The sequence below is a fragment of the Symphalangus syndactylus genome, chromosome 9 (genome assembly GCF_028878055.3).
Source record: "Symphalangus syndactylus isolate Jambi chromosome 9, NHGRI_mSymSyn1-v2.1_pri, whole genome shotgun sequence".
Classification (NCBI taxonomy): domain Eukaryota; kingdom Metazoa; phylum Chordata; class Mammalia; order Primates; family Hylobatidae; genus Symphalangus; species Symphalangus syndactylus.
The window spans coordinates 72,583,228-72,602,810 of NC_072431.2; the positions used below are offsets into that span (position 1 = coordinate 72,583,228).

General features: G+C 40.2%; 1 protein-coding gene across 1 annotated transcript in view; it reads left to right on the forward strand.

The window, feature by feature from the left end:
- Positions 1 to 3,382: 3,382 nt before the first annotated feature.
- The window catches only part of LOC129489876 (homeobox protein Hox-B8-like), a 57,664-nt gene continuing 41,463 nt past the window's right edge, over positions 3,383 to 19,583 (forward strand). The window contains 2 exon segments of the mRNA XM_055293052.2: positions 3,383 to 3,441; positions 13,382 to 13,452. The gene's annotated coding sequence lies outside the window, so the exon portion shown is untranslated.

Consider the following 19,583-nt stretch of genomic DNA (forward strand, 5'->3'; position numbering starts at 1 on the left):
ATGAGGAGCGCCTCTGCCCGGCCGCCCCGTCCGGGAAGAAATGAGGAGCGCCTCTGCCCGGCCGCCCCGTCCGGGAAGAAGTGAGGAGCGCCTCTACCCGGCCGCCCCATCCGGGAAGAAGTGAGGAGCGCCTCTGCCCGGCCACCCATCGTCTGGGAAGTGAGGAGCGCCTCTGCCCGGCCACCCACCGTCTGGGAAGTGAGGAGCGCCTCTGCCCAGCCGCCCCATCTGGGAAGTGAGGAGCGCCTCTGCCCGGCCGCCCCGTCTGGGAAGTGAGGAGTGCCTCTGCCCGGCCGCCCCGTCCGGGAAGAAGTGAGGAGCGCCTCTGCCCGGCCGCCCCGTCCGGGAAGAAGTGAGGAGCGCCTCTGCCCGGCCGCCCCGTCTGGGAGGTGAGGAGCGCCTCTGCCCGGCTACCCATCGTCTGGGAGGTGAGGAGCGCCTCTGCCCGGCCACCCATCGTCTGGGAGGTGAGGAGCGCCTCTGCCTGGCCACCCATCGTCTGGGAGGTGAGGAGCGCCTCTGCCCGGCCACCCATCGTCTGGGGGTGAGGAGCGCCTCTGCCCGGCCGCCCCGTGTCTGGGTAGAAGTGAGGAGAGCCTCTGCCCGGCTGCCCCATCTGGGAAGTGAGGAGCGCCTCTGCCCGGCCGCCCCGTCTGGGAAGTGAGGAGCGCCTCTGCCCGGCCGCCCACCGTCTGGGAAGTGAGGAGCGCCTCTGCCCAGCCAGCTATCGTCTGGGAAGAAGTGAGGAGCGTCTCTGCCTGGCCGCCCCGTCTGGGAAGTGAGGAGCTCCTCTGCCCGGCCGCCCCGTGTCTGGGTAGAAGTGAGGGGCTCCTCTGCCTGGCCGCTCTGTCTGGGAGGTCTACCACGGAGGCCAGAAGCAATGTGGGGGCTGGACGTGGTGGCTCACGCCTGTGGTCCCGGCACTCTGGGGGGCGAGGCGGGTTGATCACTTTGGGCTAGGAGTTCAAGACCAGTCTGGCCAACTTGGCGAAACATGAAGAATACAACAGACAAACCAACCAACCAACTCAGTGACAACAAAACAGGTCTACCCTGGAGTCATACTCTAATTTTTTCTATTTTCCTGCCTTTCTGATCCTTTATCCCACTTTCTTTTTCTTCCTCTTCCTTCTCCCTCTTCTTTGTCAAATAGAGGATTGAGTTATTATCACTGATCCATATAAAGTCCCTCTCTCATTTATTTTAACTCCCACCCCCCATTTCTATTCCCCGACTTCCCATGTGCAACCTTCCTAATATGTTTGATACGCATCTTTTTGTTTGTGTGTATTTTTAGAAAATGTTTATTGTTTTTGTATGCAAAAAAAATTAATAAAAATTGTTTATTATGAATTATATCCAAAGATGATATTTCCAGAAGTGAGATTACTGTGAGTCACAGGGCATGAGCATTCTTATTATGCTTGAGGTAAATTGCCAAGCTTTCAGGCATGGTGGCTGTCGACCTATAATCCCAGCACTTTGGGAGGTTGAGGTGGGAGGACTGCTTGGGGCCAGGAATTGGAGGAGGCAGTATAGTGAGTCACTATCTGTATTATTTTTAAAAAATTGCCAAGCTTTACCCTGGAAGGTTTATTTACAATTTAAACATCACTAATAGTATAAGAAAATGCCCATTTCACTGCACCTTTGCCAGCACAGGGTATTATAATTTAGCCAGTTATTTTCTGTTTGATTATTTTTAATAAATAAAAGACCTCATATTACTTTATTTTCATTTGTCACTTTTTTTTTTTTTGAGACAGAGTCTTGCTCTGTCACCAGGCTGGAGTGCAGTGGCATGACCTTGGCTCACTGCAACCTCCGCCTCCCAGGTTCAAGCGATTCTCCTGCCTCAGCCTCCTGAGTAGCTGGGATTACAGGCACACGCCACCATGCCTGGCTAATTTTTGCATTTTTAGTAGAGACAGGGTTTCACCATGTTCGTCAGGCTGGTCTTGAACTCCTGAACTCATGATCCACCCACCTCGGCCTCCCAAAGTGCTGGGATTACAGGTGTGAGCCACCGTGCCCGTCCTATTTGTCACATTTTAATATATTTTCTTATGTTAGCTTGTTAGCTTTATTTCTTTATTGTCTTTTTTTTGAGACTAAGTCTCGCTCTGTCTTCCAGGCTTGAGTGTAGTGGCACAAGCACAGTCTCAACTTACCACAGCCTTGACCTCCTGGGCTCAGGTGATCCTTCCACCTCTGTAGCTGGGACTATAGGCACATGCCACCGTGCCTGGCTTTTTTTTTTTTTTTTTTTGGTACAGACAATGTCTTGCTATGTTTCCCAGGCTGGTCTGGAACTCCTGGCCTCAAGCAATCCTCCCCCACCCCCTCCCAAAGTGCTGGTATTGTAAGTGTGAGCCACCATGCCTGGGCTGTCTGTAACTTTTCCATTTATTTGTAGAGTTAATGTGTCTTTTACTAATTCGATGATCTATTTATTTAATCTCATTAATTTATAAAAATAGTAAATATTTTTAAGAAAGAAGTGAAAAATTTCCTTTACTCTTTAGACCGATAATCTTATCTCAGGAAACAATTGTTATTGAGAAAATGGGCCATATTTTTCAAGATATAAGCTAATTGGACATCACTTCACATTTTCATATTTTGTGGACATCTATGCCAATACCTATTGATCTTTCTTAATCTTTTTCATGGTTGCATAATATTTTATTATATGGATGTATCACAGTTTACCAGTCAGCTGCTGTAGGCATTTAGGCTCCTTCTAATATTTGCTTTGAGCTCTTTATATAATTAAAAATTAGCCCCCTCAGCTAGATGTGGCAGCTCACACCTGTAATCCCAGCACTTTGGAAGGCTGAGGTGGGAGAACTGCTTGAGGGTAGGAGATTACCATAAGCCTGGTCAACATAATGACACTTTGTCTCTACTAAAAATTTTAAAAAAAATGAGCTGGATATTGTGGTGCACACCTGTAGTCCCAGCTCCTGGGGAGGCTGAGACTGGAGGATCACTTGAGCCTAGGAGGTTGAGGCTGCAGTAAGCTATGATCACACCACTGCACTCCAGCTGTGGTAACAGAGTAAGACTGTGTTTCTTAAATAAAATAAAAATCAGGTAGGAAGATTGCTCAAGCCCAGGAGGTTGAGGCTTCAGTGAGCTGTGATCGTACTACTGCAGTACAGCCTAGGCAATAGAGCAAGACCCTTTCTCAAAAAATAAAATAAAAATTACCCTTTATCATATTTCCCAGTGACACCTTCCCTCCTACATTTTTCCTAGAAGCCCTTGAATTTTGTTTGCTTTTCACATACCACTTAAAACTTTTAAGTACTGATGTCTGTCTGTGTCATCCCTCTTTTTTTTTTTTTAAAGAATGTCTTTTTGTCACTTTCAGCTGAATCTACCATGAAAGACTTCAGAGTCCAGGAAGAGAGACTGACTGGGCAACATCTTATTCAGGTACAAAAAGACTTGGACTATAACACAAAAATGGTCAAATAACAGTACATGCATGAAGTGCAATGGGAAGCTCTTCTGGAGGGTGAGAGAAGCTTCCAGTTAAGGTAACATTGAAACCGGGTCCTGAAAGATGAGGAAGAGTTGCGTGAGAGTGGGGAGGGAAGGGAGAGGTGGAGGGATGGTGAATGGGCTGGGGTGGGATAGAGTGAGCTGCCCAGGCAGGGAAACCAGCACTGTAAAGACCTGGACAATGAAGATGGCATATTTTGTTCAGGGAATGGTGAAGTAAGTGTGGCAGGAATGCATTGGAGAGACAGAATTTGCTTGTATGGAATTTTGCCTGAGAGACCTCATTACAGTTTCTAATCTGTTGACGTTATCATGCATCCCTGTCCTTGTCAAATAGTTTGGAATAGGTGTAATGATCACAATAACACCAATCATAGTATTTCATTAGTTCTTACAAAATCACAGATAGATGCCACAGTCATCTCCATTTTGCACACAAAATGATGAAGACCTGTGGATAGTAAGTGATTTGCTCAAGCTCACCTGGATATTAAGACTGAGTCAAATGTTGGGTCTTGTTTGACTTTAATGCTTGCTTTGTTCATGAGCACCATGCATTGCCTCTCCTATGCAGTTAAGCATGTAGACAGGTGAGAGAAGAACCCATGTTTCTCTCTACTCACACACTTCTGACCAAATGTGTGTGCGGAGTTTCTACACCAATTCTCCAACTCTCTGGATACCAACTGCGTATCCCACAATTCCATTCTGACGCTACCTGGAGTTAGTGCAGACCCTAGAGTTTAAGGGCTCAGTCCCACGAGACCACCCTCACTTCAGATGCCATTTGCAAGTCCTAGGTTGTCACCTATATTTGGAACAACCAGTTAGAAATCAGGGGTCCCCATGACCCTCTTCTTGGGTTTAATTATTTGCTAGAACAACTCACAGAACTTAGAAAAACAGATTTTTTTTTCTTTTTTTTTTAAGAGACAGGGTCTCGCTCTATTGCCCAGACTGGAGTGCACTGGTGCAATCATAGCTCATTGAAGCCTCAACCTCCAGGGCTCAAATGATTGTCCTGCTTCAGCCTCTCAAGTAGCTGGAATTACAAGTTTCCCACCACCACATCTGGCTAATTTTTTAAATTTTTTATATTGATGGGGTCTTGTTACGTTGCCCAGGCTGGTCTCAAATTCCTGGGCTCAAGTGATTCCCCCACCTCTGCCTCTGAAAGTGCTGGGATTACAGGCATGAGCCACCACATCTGGCCAGTTTATTTTCTATTACTGGCTCAATGTAAAGGCTGCATCTCAGGAACAGCCATTGAAAGAGATGCACAGGGCAAGGTAAGTGTGGAGGAGCACAGAGCTTCCATGCCCTCTGTTGGGCACGCTACCCTCCCAGCACCTCCTTGTGTTCAGCAACACGGAAGCTCTCCAAACCCTGTTGTTTAGGATTTTTATGGAGGCATGATTGATAAAATCATTGGCCATTGGTGGTTAAGTCAATCTCCAGCCCCTTTTGCCTCCTGGAGTTCAGCTAGTAAGGCTGAAAGTTCCAAGCCTCAAAAAATGTGGTTGGGGTTGGGCGCGGTGGCTCACGCCTATAATCCCAACACTTTGGGAGGCCGAGGTGGGCAGCTCACCTGATGTAAGGAGTTCAAGACCAGCCTGACCAACATGATGAAACCCCGTCTCTACTAAAAATACAAAAATTAGCTGGGCATGGTGGCACATGCCTGTAATCCCAGCTACTCAGGAGGATGAGGCAGGATAATCACTTGAACCTGGGAGGTGGAGGTTGTGGTGAGCCGAGATTGTCCCATTGCACTCCAGCCTGGGCTGCAAGAGCCAAACTCCATTAAAAAAATAAAATGTGGTTGGTTCCTCTGGCAACCAGCCCTTCTGAAGCAGTCTAGGAACTTCCAGCCACCCAGGCATCTCAACAGCATCCCACAGGCTTTCTTACCATGCTGCAGATCTGAAAGAACTTAGAGGCCCTTGTGTCAGGAACCTGGGACTAAGACCAAATATTAAAACAGAAGGTGCTCCTATTACCTCTATCACTAAGGACTTTATAACAGCTTTAGAAGCTTTGTGCCAGGAACCAGGGGCAAATACCAAATATATATTTCTTTTCTTGTATTTGAGACAGAGTCTCACTCTCCTACCCAGGCTGGAGTGCAGTGATGTGATCGTAGCTCACTGCAGCCTTGACCTCCTAGGCTAAAGCAATCCTTCCACCTTAACCTCTCTGGTAGCTGGGACTACAGGTGTGCATCACCATGCCCAGCTGATTTTAATTTTAATTTTGTAAAGGCAGGGTCTTGCTATGTTGCCAAGGCTGATCTTGAACGCTTAGCCTCAAGCATTCCTTCCTCTTTGGCCTCCCAAAATGTTGGGATTACAGATGGGAGCCCCTATGCCCACCAATCACAATGATCTTTATAAGAGAAAGGAGGTAGGAGAGTCAGAATTAGAGAAGGAGATGTGGTGATGGAAGAAGGGGTCAGAGAGGAAGATTTGAAGATGCTGCACTTCTGACTTTGAAGATGGAGTCAGGGGCCATCTTCAAGGTGAGTCAAGGAATGGGGGTGGCTTCTAGAAACTGGAAAAGGCAAGGGAGCACATTCTCTCTAGAGCCTCCAAAAGGAATGCAGCCCCTCTGACACCTTGACTTTGGCCTTACCAGACCTAGCTGGGTTTCTGGGCCCCAGAACTGTAAGATGGTAGATTTCTGGTGTTTTAAGCCACTAAATGTAGGGTAGTTTGTTGCAGCAGCAAGAAGAAATGAACATGAAGCCAGGGGCAGTTGCTCACACCTGTAATCCCAGCACTTTGGGAGGCTGAGGTGGGAAGATTGCTCAAGCCCAGGAGCTTAAGACCAGCCTGGGCAACATAGTGAGACCTCATGTCTACAAAAATTTTAAAGAAAAGGCCAGGCATGGTGGTTCACGCCTGTAATCCCAGCACTTTGGGAGGCCAAGGCGGGTGGATCACGAGGTCAGGAGTTCAAGACCAGCCTGGCAAAGATGGTGAAACCCCGTCTCTACTAAAAATACAAAAATAAGCCCGGTGTGGTGGTGGGCGCCTGTAATCCCAGCTACTTGGGAGGCTGAGGCAGAGAGTCACTTGAATCCAGGAGGCAGAGGTTGCAGTGAGCCAAGATCATGCCATTGCACTCCAGCCTAGGCGACAGAGTAAGACTCTATCTTAAAAAAAAAAAAAAAAAAAAAAATTAGCCAGGTGTTGTGGCGTGCACCTGTAGTCTCAGTTCCTAGGGAGGCTGAGACAGGAGGATTGTTTAAGCCTAGGGGGTTGAGGTTGATGTGAGCTGTGATTGCACCACTGTACTTCAGCCTGGGCAATAGAGCAAGACCCTGTCTAAGAAAGAAAGAAAGAGAGACAGAGAGAGAGAGAGAAAGAAAGAAGGAAAGAAAGGAGCATGGTGGGAATGGGGACAGATGGCAATGTTAAGTAGAGTGGTCAGGGTTGGCCTCTTAAGTGGAAATTGAGCAAAAGTTTGAAGCAGGTGATGGAGCTGGCCAAGGTGCTGAGGGAAGAGCACTGTAGGCTGAGTCAACAGGATAAAGGCGTTAGAAGGAAACTCCCAGGTGTGTCTGAGCCTCTGGAAGGAGGCCAGAGGAGCAAAGAGATAGAGGGAGTGAAGCAGGCGAGGAGGCCAGGGAGTTGCTGGGCTGGGATCAGTACAGATCATGTAAGCCCTGGAGGCTATTGCTGGGGCTTTGGCTTTAACTCTGACTGAAATGGGAACTGTGGGCGGGGGTGTTGGGGGTGGGTTCTGAGCAGAGAAGCAACGTGATCTTTCTCCTGATTTAAAAGCACCCCCTGGCTGCTGAGTTGAGAAAGACTGTGGGAAGATTTGGGTAGAAGCAGGGGGGCTGAGATTTGGCAACATCCAGGTGGGAGATGAAGTCAGTCAATAGGATTTCCTGACAGACTGGATGTAAGCTGCTCTAGAGGGGCACATCAGATGCTGAGATGTCTGAAACCATGATGATCCCAGTAAGAAAAATTGCCCAACTCAGATGCAATTCCTGTCTTCAATTCACTTCAGTCTTGGTGCCTCCCTCTCTATTGCTAGTATAATGCTGATACTGTGCTGCTAGTGACCCATATTCTAAAGATAGTTTAACTACGGTAAGGCAATTTAAGAACTAATGAACTAATCTTGATTGTAGTCTGTTTCTAGCATTCTCTGGTATTCTGTGTATATTTAATAAATGTTTACTGAATGAATGAAGAATGAATAAATGCTAAGAGCACTCTACTACCCACTGAAAAGTCAACAAAATAACAGTGGCTACTACTTATTAATTTTCTACTGCATATCAGGCACAGTGGCTGCTCAATTTTGAAATGTAGCAACCTGGAAAATAAGAATTATTATGGGACTTTTACAGATGAATGAGCAGAGATTTAGTATTTTGCTCAAAGTCTCACAGCCAGTGTGTGAGAATAAACTTTTCATCCTAAAACAGGTGCTGCTTCTACTACATCAAGCTGCCTATCAAAAAGACATTATCTCTAGTGAAGGCTCACACAATTTATCTCAATTTCCTCACCCACTTGTTCTCTTCTTGACTGTTCTCCTCCCAGTATAGGTTTTTATTCTTTTTCTTTTTCTCAAAGATGGTGTTCTGCAGATTTAGAATGTCCCCTGCCTCCAGCCTTTGATCCCTGCTTTCCCCAAATTTGGCCTTGTGTGTTATGACTCAGCTTGACCTGCTTCTGCTTTCCATTTTAAACCTGGCAAAGAATTACATCACTAGATTAAAAAGAAAAACTTCAGCCATTGGCTTTTCAGATGAGTTATGGCTTAGGATTTCTTCTTTGATGTAAATAATATGTGACTAGATTCACTGCAACTCTGATGCAGCCACCCCAACCTCCACGGCAGCGTGTTCAGCTCTGTTGTCCCAGTTTCTTCTCTGTACAATTTCTTCCAATGCCTCTCTAGTGAGTGCATTTGGGCCACTTCCCAAATTCTTGGTTGTCTGCAGCTCTGACCTGAGTGCCTGCTGCCTCATTTCCGGCATGGCCAGGGGCTTGAATATTGGAGTGCTGGAACAAATTCCAGGTGGCTGAAACACCAAACTTGTGAAATTCTAAAGGAACATTCTCAGAATGGCGACTAGAGCTTATCACATGTGAAACTAATTTTACTGTTCAGCTTAAAGGCAAAAATCATTATTACATATGTATTTTTGAATCACACTAAATATATTTTCCCTTAAACTCAGCTATATAATAGGAATTCAAGATTTTCCAATAGTAGTGCTTACACTCAGACCCAAATCATTTCATTCTTGCTAGAGAAGAGGAAATACTAATCCGTCTTAACAAACACCGATTCTTAAAATGGGAAAGTACTGGCATTGCGTATTTTTCTTTTTTCTTTACTGCATTTGAAAAGTTGTTGAATGTAAGGTAATATTTTGGGCCTGATTCGCTACTAGAAAAATCAGTCTGGAAACCTGACTCCCTCAAGAACACAGTGAGAATTATCCAATTTTACTGTCCTCTACAGATTCATAGAATTGTTGTTGTGAGAAAACCATGACAATGAATCTAATTTATCCCCACACTCATTGCCTGCAGGCATATCACATACCTCCCTAGAGAGATTGAAATGTATTCTATTTTTAAGGATTTCCCCAAATCCTACAACCTCACTCAATAAATCCTTCCAATGTGTAATTACTTTACACACCAGGAAACATTTCTTCATATCTAAGTAAAATTTCTTATTCTACAGTATCCTTGTGCCTTCTGCTTCCTCTTGTCTTACTTGTAGTCAAGATTAAGAAGGAATGCTTACTTATTGCCTTGTTCATTAACCTTCGATTTTCATTGGAATGAATAACACATTAGAACTTTCTTGAACTTTTCAGTGTCTTTCTCACTAGAAGTAAAGTTCTTAAACACTTCAGTGTCATTTATAAGTAGGAAGTTTCTAAGTGGATACATCTCTTGTAAGATTCAAGACAACATTTATTGGGTTAGTACAAAATGTTCACACTTGTTGTCCAGCACAAATGCTTACTAATCATCAACTGTATTTCTTGATGGTTGACAAAGGTCTGAGTTTTCAAAATTCTAGCATTAGCCGCAAAAAGTAATCTCTAAAAAGTTCAAAGAATACTCAAGTAGAACTTTGTGCTCCATAGCAAGAAATGAACGCATGGCCAGGGGTGGTGGCTCATGCCTGTAATCCCAGCACTTTGGGAGGCCAACATGGGCGGATGACTTGAGGCCAGGAATTCAAGACCAGCCCGGGCAACATGGCAAAACCCCATCTCTACTAAAACTACAAAAATTAGCCAGGCATGCTGGTGTGTGCCTGTAGTTCCAGCTACTTGGGAGGCTGAGGCATGAGAGTTGCAGTGAGCCAAGATTACGCCACTGCACCCCAGCCTGGGCAACAGAGCGAGATTCTGTCTTAAAAGAAAAAAAGTTAAAAAAAAACACACTATTTTTAATTGTATTTCATTTTCATTAATTTAAATCTAAAAAGCCACATGTGGCCAGTGGCTATTGAATAACACAGGGCAGGTCTAGTAGACATACCTGCAAAATTGTTTAGTAGAGATTATATTTGCAAATTATTAAATTTTAGAATTAAGGACTTTTCATTTTCCTCTCAGAGCATGCCTTGTACTGCACGAGTTAATTCAGATTTTAAAAGCGTTAATTTATTATATACAAATGAGGAGAGTCTGATCTTTGTTTTATTCTGCAGTGATTTTAGTTAAATAGGTATTTTCAAAGTGATTAGACAAAATAAGAAAATGTACAGATATGATTATTAGACATGACTAAAATACTTCTTTTTAAAAGTATAAGAAAGCATTACTGAAGATAGCTAAGGATATTAATGGTCTAAATATTAAATCCATATATACAAATATATTATAAACAGAATATTTTCTTACTTTCCTACAACAAATTTATCTTTGACTGTGCAAGTAAATTATTAATCCTTCATTCTAGTCACTTCACAAGGATAGATGGTTAATTGCACAAAAGTGGTTTATGCTAATTCAGTAGAAACCTAAAAGATAATAGCATTCAATAATGAAAATTTTTGTTTGTTCTTTAAAAAAAGATCTCAAGAGAATTTAAATACCTTATAGTTCAAAGTCCCTGAAAACCCCCAACCCCTTCCCAAAGAAAATAAAATTAGGGTTACATACTGTGAAATAATGGGGAGAAATAATATTTTCTTTAATTCAAATTTAGTAAAATGGATTAATATGGTTAAATACTTTGTGGTGCATGTGTGTATACTTTTCAATTTTTCATTACTGGGTACCCGAATATATAAATATGTACTTATGTAGATATGTATTTATATTTATGTGTTTGCCATCAATTTAATCACCTAGTTCTTTATCACCTAATGCTTAAAGTACTCAGCAATTTTACATATGTTCTGGAAAAGTACTCAGCAATTTTACATAAGTTCTGGATCCTTCCAACTCTGCACTTCTCCAATAAGCTACCATAAATATTACCTCACATATAGTTCTTGTAATGCTAGAGCCTAAAGAATCTCTACAAGGTTCTTTCATTTTTCTCATCCACATCTAGATATTAAATCAACAAACTCTTCATTCTCTCAACATTTCTATTTCTAACTAAGCAATTTTCAGTTCCTCATTAACACAGTTTCTCCAGTGCAGTCAAGCCATTCTTCTTACATATGCACTTCAGGAGTGCCTTATTTTCTCCATATTTTTCTCAGCATGTAATATCATGTCAGTATTCTAGGCTTCACATAGCCATCATTTCTTCAAGCCCCTGCTGAAAACCATGCTCATCATTTACTAAGCCATCATTCACTAATCTCTTCTTTCATCTTTTATTAATCAATCCTACTTTATATTCCCTTATCTGAAATATCACAACAATAAACAACATAGTTTCTTGTATTCATAGTAGGTCATTTTATTATTTTATTGCATATGCACACACACAGACACACAATTTTATCTTCTAAGAGCCTAAAAGCTAAGAAGAGTTCTGGAGAACTCTCTAAATTCCACTATTAAGTCCTATACTCAAAGTGTTTCAATTTTGCTTTATAAACTAATTAAATGACTGTGTATTATTAAATTAATTTTTTAAGAGGAATTAAGAAATTTTATGACCATGACTTGATATTTCAATGTCTTCACTAAAAAGTTCAAAATGAAAAAACAATGAATAAAATATGACTCATCGTATTTACTTCATTCATCAACATCTATTTCTGTTTTCTACTTGACATTGTTTAGCTTAGTGAATAATTCTAATTTACCTTAAATGCAGAAAGCAATATGAATGACTCCTACAAATACTAATATATTATTCAAAATTATTTTGTTTTATCTTATTCAAATGTTCATGCAGATGGCGAACAACATCGTAAAGAAACATACTTATTTCCATCATGGAGCAGAGGAAAAGTAAAACATATAAACTTTAATGAAATCAGCCTTTACCACCTAAATTTATTTTTTCTCAGGTAAACCAGTTAACCATTTTATAAGATTAATTACTTTTGACTTTTGATTTTTAATGATCAAATAGCCACCATCAAAATAGATATATTTATATATAAATATATAATTTATAAATTTATATATTTAAATATATAGTCATATATTTATATACATAATATATTTAAATATATATAAATATATGTCTTATATATATAACATATAATATGTAAATATATAAATATGTCATATATAATATATTTATATATTAATTATATATTATATATGTCATATATAACATATATATTTATATAAATTATATAAATTAGAATGAATAAGGAAAAAGGTTAAAATCTATCTAGTTCAAGAGGATGGTAGCCTATAGATGCCAATGATTTAAAAGGAAACAGCCTAAAATGATGAGGCACTTTTCTAGAGTTCTAAAGATATAAACAAGGTATTCCATTAAAATTCTTGAAAAAATGGATTAAAAACTTATTTCTTAATTCACTTTGAAATCCCTAGCATACATTTCCCCAGTGCCTAAGGTAACAGGCAAGATTTCCCAAGGAAACTTTAACCTTACAATTAATGTTATCCTAGACAGAATTCATTAGATTCTTTAGGGCTTGGCATATAATGAGAAATTATTGCAGAGTAACCTTTAATTTAACTTTGTAATGAATGCCTGTAACAGCTATAGGCAGTAAGTAGGAATGTATGAGATGCCACTCAAAATCAAGGAAATCAATCTTGCTTTGCTTTCAGTTGATCTTACATTTCTACTCTGATGTATAGTGTGTAAATTATACATTTTTTTCCGGAAATTTGCTTGTCAAAATGATTGGGGACATTACTGGCATCTGTTAGTGAGGTCTAAGAAGTGTCATTTTACAATATGAGGGTCATAAGTGCATTATCAAATAATTGTTCTGCATTTCCTGCCACTTTCCAATGTGCAGCAGGATTGCAAGTAAAATATTAATCAGGAAACATTATACATTGTCTTAATTGGAATGTTACCAAGAATTGTCCAGTATTTTAGAGAAGGCAATAGTAACTGAACTCATTCTGTTTGTGACACCCTTACAGCAAACAAGTGTCTGTCTGAATCACTGTTGCTGTGTTTGTTGTGATTCCATGTATTGCTGCAAATACTATTTACCCCATTATTCTATATACATAGTTGCAATAATCTAATTACCTCAATTTGAATCTGGCCCAGATGTCTACATATTCTTTTATTTTCCTCTTTTATGACAAAGAGAGCATAACATTATTTTCTTGTTAGGTTATGTGCATAGGTAAATTATATAATCTGTGAATTTCATTTCAGATTACTAATCAAAAGACTTGGTGTCTAATACAGTTGAGAACAACTGTTCTAAGCTAATTATGATGATCTCTTTCTCCTTTTCTAAACAGTCCACATCCTTCACAGTTTGGAGAGGCCATGGCTGGGTAGACCTATAAATGAATCTTCTGGAGTCTTTGAGGTAAAAAAATTGCTTATTATAAAAGGGGTAAGAACAAGAGGAGAGCATGTTAAGACTTTCCTGTTCCATCCTTCTGCCTTTAATGATAACATGATGTCTGTTATAGCCATTTTGTAGCAATGTAGCAATGAGGCAATAAGCATGGAATAAAAGGGCAAAATATCACTGAACCAACGTATCGTCTTGGAACTACCCTCTTGATCTTCTTGATATGTGAAGGAAGGGGAGTTTGTATGGTTTCAACTGTTTTGATCTTATGCAGCCTAAATCTATTGCAACTGATACAAAATTGAATTTAATATCCTACCTTCAAACCTGGTTATTATCCTATGTATTAGTCAGTTCTCACATTGCTCTAAAGAACCACCTGAGACTGGGTAATTTATGAAGAAAAGAGGTTTAATTGACTCACATTTACACAGGTTTAACAGGAAGCGTGACTAGGAGGCCTCAGGAAACTTACAATCATGGCAGAAGATGAAAGGGAAGCAAGCACTGTCTTCACAAGGTGGCAGGAGAGAGAGACAGAGTGAAGGGGGGAAGTGCCACACAGTTTTAAACCATCAGATCTCCCAAGAACTCACTCACTATCACGAGAACAGCAGGAGGGAAGTCCACCCCCATGATCTAATCACCTCCCATTAGGCCCCTCCTCCAATTCGACAGGCAATTTGGGCGGGGACAAAAATCCAAACCATATCATTCTATATTTCATACCACCATTCACCTAGCTGTTAATGCCAATAACCTCAGAGTCACCTTTATCACTACCCCTTTACCCCCAACTTCTAATCAGTTACTAAGTGCTATTGATTTGACTGCATAAACATGAAGAAATCCATCTACATTTCTCACTTTCCACTTCCACCCTCGTAAGCCTAGTGACCATCACATGCTATCTGTACTTCCTGTTATCATCTCCTAATTGGTTGTACTGAATCTCCTTCACCCTCTACCACACTCTCTTTACATCGCATACTTACCATTTTAAAATACAAATTTGATTATATGGGTCCTCTTAGAAAAAGATAAATTCCTTTTGCTCCAAAACAAAATTTTAAACTCCTAACCTGGGACATAAGATCAATCCCATGATCTATGCATGAGCCATGCTGTCTCCTTTGTGTGAAAAACTTGTTTCTGTTTTCTTTCCACTGCCATGCCCATTCACACCAGCCTGCACACAAACTCACTTTTCACTTCCTTGGAAAAGCTTTTCCTAACCCATATATTTGGAAAGCCATAAGTTATCCACTCTTACTGAACACCATTTTTCCTTCTGAATTAGTTTTTTTGAGTTCTTAATTTAATACTGTTTCTGCCACTAAACTATGCAATATGGGGGCAGCTGATGTGACTTATTTATCATGATAGTCCTAGTTCCTGGCAGAGCCCTTGTCTCAGATTAAGTACTCAATTCTCAGTGATAGAAACAACGCAATAATGAACTTTTAAGACCACTTAGTATGATTCTAGATATATCAAATAACTTTCCTAGAGTAAAATTTGGCTCTCTCTGTCTTCCTCATGGAGGAAATGAAGTGGACATATGAAACAAAGAGTCTTGTCCTCTCAAAAGTCATAATTTCCAAAGTACATTATTGCTGTGATTTTGCATCCTGGTTGTATATTTGTGATGTGCATGAGATAGAAGCACTCTTGGTTTGCTGAGAAAAATGCAGGATTCATTACAAACCTGAGGGCTTTTCCCGGGAAGGTGGTAAATTTACCGGAGTAGAGCCATTTTGTGAGGTCCTAATGGTGCGGCTTTTCTAAAGAACCGTTAACCAAAAGAAAACTGAAACCTTAAGCTCTCAGTGTGATAAACATAAAATTCTCAAAGTATGAATAGACATAAGCTTCTAGCTCCCCCTACCTTCTAAGGAGGACTCTTCCTTTGCTCAACTTGGCTCCCAGGATTCCATTTTACTGACCTAGAAATTTAATGTAGAGAAACATTACCAGTCTTAAGAGGTTAACTTAAGTTATATAAGAATGAATCTTTTTCTGAATCACAGAAAAAGAATAGTTCAGAATGTGGGAGAAAGCGGCCAACTTGGAATGAGAAAGTCCTGACGCTACAGCTGGAGTTTTCAAAAAGAAACTGAGGAAAAATCAGGGAAATATGGCTGTAGAGAGTTGTCTTGAAGCATCTGACTCCAGAGAAAGCTGGAAGAGAATTTCTTCAGAAGTTTTACTTTGTGGTGTATGGTGTCTAATCCCAATCCCACCACACACCAAAAGCATCCAGTAAAAACTCCTAAGAGCTGTCCAGAGTTGGTTGGGTTTTTTGTTTTTTGTTTTGTTGTTGTTGTTGTTTTTTGACAGAGTCTCGCTCTGTTGCCCAGGCTGGAGTGCAGTGGCTCAATCTCGGCTCACTGCAAGCTCCACCTCCCAGGTTCACGCCTTTCTCCTGCCTCAGCCTCCCAAGTAGCTGGGACTACAGGAGCCCACCACCCCGCCCGGCTAATTTTTTTGTATTTTTTTTCAGTAGAGACGGGGTTTCACCGTGTTGGCCAGGATAGTCTCTGTCTCCTGACCTCGTGATCCGCCCACCTCGGCCTCCCAAAGTGGTGGGGTTACAGGCGTGAGCCACTGCGCCCGGCCCAGAGTTGGTTTTATATTTTACTTTAAGGGAGAATCATGCTGAGATGGGCCTTAGGGAAAAGGAGTTGCATCCCAGAATTGGGTTACAAATTTGCCAAATAAATTTAGTTCAAGTGCCTTCTAGTAACTAGAAACTTCTAGCAAACTGTTTTTAATCAGAGTGGCTTTCACTGAGTTGAGGCAAAGGAAAAATTATTATTATGCAAATTGTAATTCTTAACATTGTTCTGGGAATTTCTTCAGTAGCCACAATACACTTTCTTTTAAAGGGCCATGTGAAAAAAATCTATTTTTTAAAATAGTGATTCCCTCAGGCATGCAAATAAAGACACACAAAAGCACTTTGTCACTGTGAGTCACTGACAGCAACTCCGGACTTTCAAAAGATATCCTGGGATATCCAGTAACAAATATGTATGTGATTTAAAGTCAAAAATCTCTTACTCAAAATGATCCTTCTGTTATATAATGGCTTTCAAAGAGGAACAAAGACGTTTATGACACTATCAAATCTAGACAAAATTATTTATATTTTCTTTTAGAGGACTTTATATGTAAAAAATTACTCAGCTCTATTAACCCCGCTCAGAAGAATAACTCCCAGTCCTCTAACAAATGCTCACCAAAACACCCTTTTTAGGTGGTTAAAATGTTTTTCATAAGTTAGAAAGGCAGGTAATGTTAAGTCTTACACCTTGTAACACATCTTGAAATGCCCCGTGAACAAAAAATGATTCATACTGAGTGACTCATTGATTAATTGTAAACTTGCATATCTAAAAGTAGAAATTTGATGAAAATTTCAAGCTATAGGGAAATTATAAACATTGTCACAGCTGGAATCTATTTAGGTGAAGGGATGAATTTTATGACGCTGCAGGTTATATTCCTGTAATTGAAAATAGTGTAAAAGAAGAGATGCACTGGGAATATTGCTGTGGCAAGTGATCTGTGGGAGACACAAAGATGAATAAAACACAGTTTCCGTCCCATGGGGGCTTAAAAGCTAGTAGGAGATGGAAAGTTTACAGATATCACCAAGACAGTAAATGACTCACTGGAGTGGGCTGATGGGAGTAAAAACCATGCAAGTTCTATGAAGGGCCAGAATTTGATCTTTATATTCCCCAGCACCTAGAAAACAGTCTGGGACATAGAGGGTGCTCAATAAACATATGTTGAATCAATGACAGTAATATGGGAGGGACTGTGCATATATATATATTAATATGATTATATCTGGGAAATTATTTGTAATTATAGTTTAAAAAAACTAGAATGACTTTAGGCAGCATGGTAGCATGGACACTTTCAAGTCCCCAGGTGTCCTGGAAACATCTAGGGGTGGTCCAACAGGGGTCGTGGCAATTGGCACCTTACCTAGCTTGGGTTTCTATGAAATAACTTATTCAAATAAAGTATTTTCTTACTAAAAAGAGTTTACAATTTTTTGCAGAGTAAAAAACACATATGATTTGCAGTCCAGAGCTTAATGTTCAAATGCTAGGTCTACTGACTACCAATTCCCCATGGCAAACATGGGGAAATAGTTTAACCTCTCCAAACTTGTGTTTCATTATGTGAAAAAGGAAGATAACAATAGCTAACCCACAGGATTGTAGTGAGAAATAAATAAGCATCAAATGCCAGCAGATTACTTATTATATAGTTTGCCTTTTTTCATTTGATGGATCTCAGTTCCCCTTCCAGTTCACTAATAGTTTGTAAATAGCTTAATTCCAGGTTTAGTCTGACTATTCAGTCTTGACCTCCTGTTGGTTTTGTGGCTTTGGGAAACTTATTTAAGTTGTCCGACATTCACTTTCCTCATTTTTAAAATAGGAACAAAAGTGGTATCCACTCTCAGGAATATTATAAAAGCATAACAAATATCCTAAATGGCACTTCAAATATCCTAATTTTATCTGAACCCTGTATGTTGGGACTTTCAAAGATTGGTTTCTTCTCAGTATTTTTAATTTCCATATCTCATCGGCCGGGCGCGGTGGCTCACGCTTGTAATCCCAGCACTTTGGGAGGCCGAGGCGGGTGGATCACGAGGTCAGGAGATCGAGACCACGGTGAAACCCCGTCCCTACTAAAAATACAAAAAATTAGCCAGGCTTGGTGGCGGGTGCCTGTAGTCCCAGCTACTCAGAGAGGCTGAGGAAGGAGAATGGCGTGAACCTGGGAGGCAGAGCTTGCAGTGAGCCGAGATGGCGCCACTGCACTCCAGCCTGGGCAACAGAGACAGACTCCGTCTCAAAAAAAAAAAAAAAAAAAAAAAAAATTTCCGTATCTCTTATTAGTTTCCATTATTAATTTCTCATTCTTTATTAACTTCAGTTTTTTCAGAGGTTCTAAATTAGTTAAGAGTATACCTAGAGAACTAACCAAGTAAAATCCAAAGCATGGGAAATCTTTTCCTCTGGATTTAGCACTGGATTTATGTTACTAGCACTGAAATAGCAAATTAGAGGGGAAAAAAATTCTCTAATATCCCCACAAAGTAAGAATTAAATTAAAAATATATTGGTGGATAAAACTTTCTTAACTGGGTAGCTCTCCAAATTTAACTTGCTTTAAGGTCAAAAGAACAACTTTCTCTGCAGCTTCCTCTCCAACGTGGGGTAAGAGTCAGGTTTACACACATATATTTCCATCTAAAAATTCATAATTACTGCATGCTGTGAAATTAACCTCTCCAGGTCACCTTACAAACTCTAACTCCCATCCCATTCAGTCATCATGAACTTAATTCATTTGCTTCTTAAATTACAAATGTATTGAATGTATTAAAAATGCCAAAACACCTATTATCACAAATGAATAAGCACAGTGCATATTTCTAGATACTCTGTAACATCAAGTACTTTATATACCTTTTAATAAAGTTATGCAACAAACATATTATACCACTGATCATGCACCCCATCCTTGCAAAACAAATAAAAATAAAAACAAGGTAGTCTTAAGAGACCTAACAAGGACAAATATAACGAAGCTGCCACAAGAAAAAATCTCGAATTAACAATATGGGAGACTATTAGAGAGAAATGTCCAAAGATAAAATGGGCCATATTGAAGAATATCTAGTTGGCCACATTGTAGGGATATTGCAGAGGCTAGTCAATCATCAACTGGCCAGTAATACAGTAAAAGGAAATTCATGTACCCCTGAGAGCTGGAAAAGTCCCTCTGTACCACAGGTTTCTGTAAATTCTAAGTAAAAATAATAAAGAATAGGCCGTCTTTTAAAATGAATGTCTAAAGGCAAAATTCACATTTAAAATAAATCACATTAAGTAATAGTTTGAGGAACAAACCACAACTATAAGTACATAATTTTAATATCATGACAGTTTTAGAAAAGTAATATACAAGAATACATACTTAAAGTTTTCCTCTCATTGATCAGTTGAGAACATTCATAATAGAATAACTACTTAATCAGATTCAAGACGACATTAAGTTCTTATTTAGTATTGAACTGGTTTTGTCTGTTATAAATAAACATTTTACTT